The 8,339-nt window shown below is 43.8% G+C and overlaps 1 pseudogene; it reads right to left on the bottom strand.

The window, feature by feature from the left end:
* Nucleotides 1–2,886: 2,886 nt before the first annotated feature.
* On the bottom strand, nt 2,887–5,166 carry LOC149846172 (pectinesterase pseudogene; annotated as a pseudogene).
* Between the last annotated feature and the right edge of the window lie 3,173 nt (nt 5,167–8,339).

Below are 8,339 nucleotides of genomic sequence, written 5' to 3'. Positions count from 1 at the left end.
GTCTTGGCGACAAACTAGGCACCCAAAAGATAGTGCCGCCAGGTCCTGAGGTAGTGCATTATGGTTGTCATTTCATGCTCGTGCACTATGTAGCGCTTCTCTGCATCCTTTAGCTTCTAGCTCTAATTGGCAATTGGATGGCCCTCCTGCATAATAACTCCATCTATGGCGAAGTCTGAGGCGTCTGTGTGAACTTCAAAGGGTCTAGGGTGGTCCGTCATCCGTAGCACTGGTTCCCTCACCAGGGCCTTCTTCAAGCCGTCGAAGGCATCTTGGCAGGCTCCTATCCAACGCTATACTAAATTTTTCTTTAGTAAATCCATGAGAGGTGCAACAATACGAGAGTAGCCTTCGATGAATCATCGATAATAGTTGGTCAAGCCAAAGAATGATCACAACTCTAGTACTTTAGTCAATGAACTTCATTCTCAGATGACTATTATCTTCTACTCATCCATGCGCAACAAACCACACCCTACGACATAGCCACATAATCTGATCTCCTCTTAGCTAAAGAGACACTTCTCTTGCTTGACATAGAGGCCATTTTCCTGTAACACCTGAAACACTATTCACAAGTGCCCGACATGTTCCTCCATGCTGCTTCTGTAAATCATGATATCGTCAAGATAAACTATCATGAACTTGTTTAAGTAAGGGTAGAAGATCTTGTTCATCAACGTCATGAATGTAGCCGGAGCATTAGTCAACCTGAATGGCATCACTAGGAATTCATAGTCATCATAGCGAGTGATATAGTTGGGCTCATCATTGTCAACAATCCTCACTTGCCAGTAACTCAATCACAAATCTAACTTTGAAAAGACATGGGCATTGCCTAGCTAGTCAAATAAGTCTGCTATCAGTGACAACAATACTTATTTTTTATTGTGACCTTGTCCAACACACGGTAGTCCACACATAACCATTTGGAGCCATCATGCTTCACCTGAAAGAGTACTAGGGTGCCAATGGGTGCTTTAAAAGGACAAATAATGTCTGCCCCCAACATCTCATTCATCTGCCTGCGCAACTCCTTCAATTCAGCCAGCCTCATGCAATAAGGGACCATGGCAGAGGGATTTGCTCCAGGGGTCAACTCTAACTTGTTGTCAACCTCGCGTCTTGATGGTAGATGCTTTGGCAGTACCGGGGGCATCACTCCTTGAAACTTAGCCAATAGTGGGGTAAGCATTGGTGACACTGTTGCTTCCACCTTTCTTTCTTTGGTGTGCACGGTGACTAAGAATGTCTGATCTTCACGCTTGATACCCTTTTTTAATTGCATAGCAGATAGCATTGAAGACTTACCTCCAAGAGGAAGGCACTCCATCGTATGTGAAAAGTTTAGCCTCATGATTATCAACCAGTTGAACTTTGGTAGTATAATCACATTTTGAATGTGAAGAAACTTCATGCCCAAAATCATTATGAAGTCCTCTAGGAACACCACTGAGAAGTTGGCTTTGTCGGCCCAACTCCCAACCATATCACTTGCTTCACCAAGGATTGGCTTGGCCTCAGAGTTCATCGTCTTGATGGTCCTCTACTTTGGCCTAGGCTTCAAGCCCAACCGCTCTGCCTCTTCCCGAGAGACGAAGTTATGCGTGGCCCCGAAGTCTACTATTGTTGTAGTAGACTTTTCATTCGCAATGACTTACAGATACATGAGCTCTTTACTAATCGGCATGGTTTTGGTTGCTCAACTTCTAACTACATTGATTATTTGCATGACTCCCATCCTTAATTGCACGACCTTGGCATTACTACTCTCCGTGTGCATTGCATTGGCCTGCTTGTCGTCCTTCACGAGGTGCTTTGGACATTGCCTGACAATATGTATCTTGTCATAGAACCGACAAGTCACAACTGATTATTTATTGTTGTGTTTTCTATAATTCTGCTTCTTGTCAGAATAGTGATGGGTCGATGACTCACCTTTATTGTTGTGTCGATCCTGCTTTTTGCCTCCGTGGTTTGGCTTCTTTTCAACCTTAGTCAATGTAGTGAAGAACTTGTGATGTATATCTACTAGTCGCTCGGTTAGCATATACACATTTTTCAAAGTCTGGGGATTTTTTTTTTTGGACTGTGCCCAAGGTTGTAATTCCGCAATAAATCAGTTGAGTTTGTCTTCATCTGACATATTGGGTATGTCTAGAATGAGCTTCTGGAATGTTCTGATGTAGTCTTACAAGGCTTCATTGTGCTTGAGTTCGGCAATTGTCTTTTCTTTGGTGCTTCGCACGTTATAATAGTACGCTACGATGTCTTGCTCATAAATCACGGCTTGTCAGCGCATCTCTTGACATAGACTCCTGAGTCTCTTCCCTAGCTCAAGAACGAGTTTTGATACCACTTGTCACAAGCCTACTTCTTTAATAGGCCAGCATGGCGCGACGGTCCATCCTTACCGCCATAAGCCTTTCGATCGCTCACTTACAACTGCAAGAAAGCAAGAGAAATCACAATCACTTGAAAGCAATCACAACGAGGGTAAACAAAAGAAAGCTCTTCGCATTTACATTCATTCATATTTTTGCCCGAAGGATCATTACAGTTCAGATATACGGGCTAACCCTTCAGGGTATTCATCAACCTGAACCAAAGTACATGTGTGGCCCGGAAAAAGTTACAAGTCAATCCATACTTTACATTAAGATTTAACCAAAGCAAAAAAACCTCTAGACACAACTGAACAAAGTAGGTAGCAAGGAAACACGGCGTACCTTTCAAGATTATTTTGCATGTAGAACGAATACAATTACAGGAAACTTTCAACTTGTAAATAACTAAACAAATGAAAATTCATTATTTCAACCAAAGCCCTAAAGGAATGCGTTCATTGGACCACCTTCTTCCTGTGAATTCTCTCTCTCTCTCTCCTTAAGCGAATGGCACAGTTGTTTTAGGCAACCAAATGTCCCCTTGAATAAAATTGGACACTGTGAAGCTGCTGGCATCTTCGGCAGTCATCACATGGAATCCAGGCCACTTAACCCTCCTGCTGGTGCCTGCACTCGGACCACGGTTACCATACTCGCCGTAGTATAACGTGCTCAATGCAAAGTTACCGGACCAAGGGTACCAGCCAGCAGGGTCAATCAAACTACCAAGATAGGATTTCATGACCACTGTTCTTGAGTATTGTCTCCATGGCCTCCCAAGGAATGTCCTAACATTGTCTGTCCTGGATAATTCAGGAGTGGCCAAGATGTTGCAGTTTATGATGGAGGTGCCGGTGTTCTGGTTCGGGTCTGTTCGGCCTTGAGCTGTGAGGGTATTGGTCTTACTCGAGGGCACCCGGGCGAAGATGTTGCAGTTCTGGAGGACGACCGCCGCGTTGCCGAATATGAAGTCGACGGTGCCGTAGATGTAGCACTCACGGTAAAACTGGCGGAGGGAGTGGGTGTAGAGGGTGTCTTGGTACCCTTCGAAGCTGCACCGGTAGAACGTGGAGAGGTCGGCGCCGCTCCTCAGCGCGACCGCTTGGCTCTTGGTTGGTCCTGCCGTGTTGCGCACCGTGACGCCGATCATCACGAAGCCTTCCCCAACTACAGCTGCACAGTGGCAAGAGAGAGGCATTATTAATTAAGATCATCTCTAGAATCAATGTCACAAAGGCAGATACGAACGGCCACTCTAAGAGCTCGAGACACGAGTTCACAATTTTTTTCAAAAATAGGACACGAGGACACCTAACTGATTAAAAATATTTTTTGATACTTTATCGTAAAATATGTTTGTTATTGAAAATATTATTCGGAATTATTAAAATATTGAAGGAGCTAGCCTACTTGAACCAACTCGAGCTTAATCGAGCTCTATGGAGTTGATCAGGCTTGACTCTTTTACCCAAATAAACATAGGCCGCTACTTGAGATCAGCTCCTTTACATAAACAAGCTTGGCCCTCTGCTCCGGCTTGTCTCATCTATGCACATGGACGAGCTTGAACGAGCCCAATTTAGCTCAGCTGAGAGAGAGAGAGAGAGAGAGAGAGAGAGAGAGAGAGAGAGAGAGAGAGAGAGATGATTTGAAACTGCTCTTTCATTATATAAAAAAAATGAACCAAATGGTACTTGAATATTGCATGGACTGAAATATTTCTTGTCAGGTATAAGAAGATCTGCAAGGACTTTTCAAGCAGAAGTGATGCATTGCATGAGTCTCTACATAAATGTATGAAAATGCCAAACTCACCAAGAGTTGCAGAGTTAAAGGTAGTCGACCCATCTCCCACGCTGCGCTTGCCAGTAATAACAGTGCTGCGTATCCCATCCCCAATCAACATTATATACTTCTTGTTCTTGTCTATGGACACATTCTCCTGATACACACCGCCCTTCACGCGTATCACAAAGTAACCCCCCAGACGGTCGAGGTTGGAAGGAGCCGCGTTAATGGCGTCGCTGATCCTTCTGTATTTTCCGCTACCGTCCTGCGCAACCACCACTGTTCCCACCGTTTGGAGGGCCATCCTTCTCCCGGACCTAACCCGGAAGATATCCTTGTTAACCCAGTTAGGCACACCATCCTTCCCCACCCGAAGGTCGTCGAGCAATTGCCGACCCGGATTAGCCTGCTTCTTCTTCTTGCTCTTAGGAGCCCATGAGTGGGTGAACATGGCTAAGGACACACTATAGAGCTTAGTCCCATTGACTAATGGGGCATAGAGCTTGTGACCCCTTTGCCAAAATGAGGCTTGAGTGAGCCCATCGTAGCACGTCTGGTGGTTCGTGACTATGGCACTCAGTAACGCCTGGACCTTGTCGCCTTGGTCGTCGGGCAGGTTGGTGGTGTCGTTGGAGTTGAGGGTTGTGAAGGAGGAGAGCAAGAAGTCGGTGGTGAGTTGGGAGAGGAGAAGGCAGTCGTTGAGTGCACCTGCTGCCTGTGGGGGTAAGGTCACATTTTCCCTTATGGTTCGGTCTACGAGCGAGGAAAACCTCTCCGACTGAGCCAGGGACTTCCTGACCAAGTAGCGGCCGTAGCCGTAGAGGTTGGAGCGCGTCTGAGGAGGAATGAGGGCCTTGCAGAAGGAAGGGTTCCTGGTGAAGTTGCAGGCTCGGTCTGGGGTCACTGGGGTGGTGTCGTTCTGTGAGAGAGAAGAGGAGATGAAGGTAAGGAAGAAGGAGATGAGGGTGATGAGGATCGTAGAGCGAATCATCTTCGTGGTTGAAGGGGTGGATCTCAATCTCTTGGAGTACGTTACCTTAGGTCATGCAGGTATTTATAGTGATAAAGTCGTCTCTATGTATTGTTAACGTTATTTCTGTTGTTTCAGACGCAACTACTCAGAAGAGAGAGTTGACTACGCAATATATATATATATAAACAGCCTCGCATGATTATGAGTAAGCCCTGTCACATTTACGGGTGCATACGTAAACGGCAAGGTCTGATGTGAGCATGTAATGCATGTGTATTTTCTCTCTCTCTCAAGCAATGAGAGTAGACTTCTTCAGCTCTTTTTTGGTACTTTGATTAGGAAGAAGATGACGGAGCACTCGAATCGGATGACGATGATAATCATTGATGACAGCTCTCAGCAATGAGGAATATAAACGGATCTGATTTGTGTTAAGTATCCAAATCCGGTTGGTTGGGCTTTTCTTATTATTTATAACTGGAAGAAACCGCACCTGGCATGAAGACCTGGTTGTGCTGGCTCAGCCTGTCATACCTAGGGTCATCGTGCCCACAGCGTAAAACTCTGAACCTAGGACCCCTGCCCTAGGGACCTATGCTACACTTTAGCTTGCACAGAGGGGCGACGCCCATGGGAATCAAACCTTGGTTGCCTGTCAAGCCTGCCCTACACCCTTTGGGGCTATTCTGTGATTTGTTTCAAATTATGTAGTTTTGCATCCAAATCTAAATCTAGTTAAGAAATTAAGGATGTCAATGGATTGGATTTTATGTAATACCCGACAGAATCTGACTCCATTTAGTCAGATTTGGTAAGCCAAGCCATATCTGATTATAATCAGATGTGGATACGGTTTTAATTTTTTGTGACCAAATCCGACAGATATCTGGATTTGCCAGATACCCAAATCCAATTACACGTAAACAATGGGATTTTGTCTGAGCTTTTCACCATCCCAGTCCAAATCTGAATCCATTTATCAATTTATAGGATAGCCGATTAGTCAGATCTAGTATTGGCCACATCTGACCCAAATCTGAACCATTTACATCCCTATACGAACCTGAGCTGAACCCGAAGTGTAATCTGGCTCAGTTACATGTAAAATATATTCAATTTGCTAATTGGATCTAGATTTGGTATTATGGCTCCAAATCCAAATCCTATTTGGTTAAAGCAGCTTATCTCGGATCCAGTAATGCCTAGATCAGAATCCAGTCCGGCACATTTTATGCCCCTATATATGTTCATTGTGATTGGATACTTATCTTTGTTCCTATAAATCAATTGAGCTTTGAACGTGGTGTTCTGACATGAATCAGATTCATGAATTCCAGATTCAAGCCCAATGAGGTACACCCGTATAGAATAATCATAAATCTCCTTCTCCGATCAGCGAGAAAAAGTCTTATTCAAAAATTTGGTTTTCTCTTGGAAATCTCAGAAAATATCTTGGTACACAACAATATATATATATATATATATATATATAGAGAGAGAGAGAGAGAGAGAGAGAGAACTAGAATAAACATATCAATTATAGAAAATAACAGAACAATTTTCATAAGTTAATATTGCACTAAATATGTGACATCTTTCATAATAGATGTTTTTTAAAATTACCATGTTTTTATTGCAAAACATTTATTGAAAATATAACTTTAAATTTGGTATATTTTCGGGATACGGCCAATATATGTTACTTTGCCATACACCTTACACAGTTTGAGCCAGGTTGAACCCTCCCATGATTGCCGGCCATAAACAAGGGGTGTCCCCCTGATTTAGACCAGCAAAGCTACGGTGTCCACACATGCAGCTACCATGTGCAGCCCATGGTCCATGCTGTCTTCTACGAACACCGCTGTACATTTGGCTTCTTTTATTTTCCCTTGCATTTAGGGCATATATATTGCTACTTTGGTTCCTTACTTTGGAGGTGACGTTGATAATCATTGATGACAGCTTATATATATATATATAGAGAGAGAGAGAGAGAGAGAGAGATAGGTATGTTTGATAGTTCGTTCTGTGGGTCGCACAAGACAAAATAGACGTTAAGAACATGTTTTTTAACAAACATTGGACGCGGCGGATGGGGGTTCTGTTCGTCCGCCGCATCCATTAACCCCTTGTTATTTTCATTCCACCCTCCCCCTTTTACAAAAGTAACAAGGACGAAGGGAACAAAGTTTTCTCGATGGGCGTGCCTCTCTCGCCCAACACACTCTCTCACTGTGACTCGCTGGACGAGATTTCCTCCTCTTTACTCTGAGCGATGACGATGGCGTTGCTTAACCCTAACACTGCGTGTGGTGGTCCAGCGACGGAGGTAGCGTGAAGAAGACGACTGGCAATGGCTTACGACATGATGGAGGCCTCCTCTCCTTGCCCACCGCCCTCTCCGACTCTCCCTGGAAACCCTTCATTATTGGTGAAAAAAAAAACTAGCTCTCCCCTCTCTTTATCTCTTTCTCTATGTGTTTCTTGTTCGTCGCCTCCTGGTCGTCCGACGGTGAGGATTTGGGATCTCTGGTGGATACATCTATTTGCATCACGAAATCGTGTGTGAGTGTGTGGGCTCATGTTGTTGTCTCCCCTCTCTCATCTCATCCCTCATATGGAAAATTCTTTCTCTCTCTCTCTCCTCCTATATATGTGACAGGGCTTCCACGGTGGTAAGAATGAGAATTCTCCTTTGGAATTGCTGCAATCTTCTCGAAATCTCTATCGTTTCTTGCTGTTTTCCAAAATACCGGTGTTGTTTTTGTGAGATTTGGCGATCTCGCTTTTCTCCACAAAAGAGGTATGGTGTATGTAGTCTTCTTGAACTAGGGTTACTCTATGCAGGATCTGCTTGGATCTAAGATACTATCTGTAGATTTTTCGCTTTCTGACGTTCGAATATGTGAATTGTGATGAATGGAGTTGAATCTCATGAACTGTGGAGTCTTTTTGGCGGTTTGTGGCTTGATTTGGGCAGATCTAGTTGAGGAGTTTTCTCTTTGAGTGTGGATTCATAAGTATTTGTGCTCAGTTTTATATTCACTATAAATGAAGATTTGGATGGCCATTTTTTCCCATATATGATTGAGTTTCAGTGTTTGTAATAAAAATATTTGCTTTTCATGTTAATTGGTGCTAGATATTTCTGGATCTTGGTGTGAATTTAGGTATGGTCATGTTTGTGC

Source organism: Nuphar pumila, chromosome 2, assembly GCF_984573655.1.
Source record: "Nuphar pumila chromosome 2, dmNupPumi1.hap1.1, whole genome shotgun sequence".
NCBI classification, from domain to species: Eukaryota; Viridiplantae; Streptophyta; class Magnoliopsida; order Nymphaeales; family Nymphaeaceae; genus Nuphar; species Nuphar pumila.
This window is presented reverse-complemented; position numbering and strand designations above follow the sequence as displayed.